The 1,101-nt window shown below is 45.2% G+C and overlaps 1 long non-coding RNA gene across 1 annotated transcript; it reads left to right on the top strand.

The window, feature by feature from the left end:
• Positions 1–75: 75 nt before the first annotated feature.
• Positions 76–1,062, top strand: LOC147819986 (uncharacterized). The gene is made up of 3 exons (XR_015438410.1): positions 76–151; positions 627–758; positions 906–1,062. It is a non-coding gene; the product is annotated as an uncharacterized LOC147819986 (long non-coding RNA).
• The last annotated feature ends 39 nt before the right edge of the window (positions 1,063–1,101 follow it).

The raw sequence follows: 1,101 nt of genomic DNA, 5'->3' as shown, positions 1-1,101 counted from the left end.
TCTCTCTCTCTCTCTCTCTCTCTCTTTAACCGAATACATTTTTTGGCTCTGGACAGATGGGTGGCATCAGGTGGAGACAATAAGGTGTGTAGCTGCTGTGAAACCAGCTGCAGTGAGCGGAGATGGAAAAGAAGCCTGGCAGCAGATGCTGGTACAGTTTACAGAAGCAACATCACATTACACACAACATGAATCCTCAACATTTGATGCTAACCCATGCCGGAGGGGGGTTTGATACCATCCCTACGGAGCCCTTACATTACGGTTATTAAAAGACTATCACAAAAAATGTACTTTTATGTGATCAGGCCAAACTGACCTGCATGGTCCTAATCTAGCAAACCTCACCTTTTTATATTAGAAGTGGGTTTTTTTTTAGCAACCCAGTGTGAATTAAATCACCCCCACACTAATAGATGAGCAGAGGTTCCGCCCATGTTTAGACAAGCTTACTTGCTTTCAGTTGGCACACATGCTGTTTATGCATCTTGGGAGGATTGATTTTGAGTTAATCCCTTTAATTGTCCAACCAATCAGTCGTGTCGTGAATGGTTGACTCAGCTGACTAAATGCACTAAGTAGATTTTTCTTCCCCCTGCTATCCTCCCCCCTGTTGGACTTGGAAGGTCTTCCTCTAGATCTGCAGTGGGAGGGGACGGCTGCTCTGGGCCCCATCCTGCTGGAGGAGCTGACGGAGGTGTCTGAGTTTCCCCCAGAGCCGGTCTCTCTGCTCCAGACACATGAAGTGATTCAAGCAGGTAAGACGTGCACTGGTGGTTTTTCACACATGTAACAGTATAACTGGAAAATACATTCAAATTCACTGTTTCTTAATCACTAATGCTAAATACTGTGACTAATAGGGCCGATAATGTTTGTCTTCTGCTCTCTCTCCTCTCCATCAGCCTCTTATCCATCGATAGCCCTGCTGTGTGGAGTGGGTGCAGCACTGGCTGTGGTGTTGCAAGTTTTTATGGGTGCTGTCATTTGCAGCAGGCTACGCAAGCCAACTGGACACGCTGTTTATACCTGATTGAAGACAATAAAACATTTAGTACAAGGCCTTGTTTTTCTTTCTCTCTCATTTTGCACAAAGCAAAA

Source organism: Seriola lalandi, unplaced genomic scaffold, assembly GCF_002814215.2.
Source record: "Seriola lalandi dorsalis isolate HSWRI2012SDOR001 ecotype SW California unplaced genomic scaffold, Sedor1 jcf7180002007442, whole genome shotgun sequence".
Classification (NCBI taxonomy): domain Eukaryota; kingdom Metazoa; phylum Chordata; class Actinopteri; order Carangiformes; family Carangidae; genus Seriola; species Seriola lalandi.
Note: the sequence above shows the minus strand (reverse complement) of the source record. Positions and strands in the feature narration are given on the sequence as shown.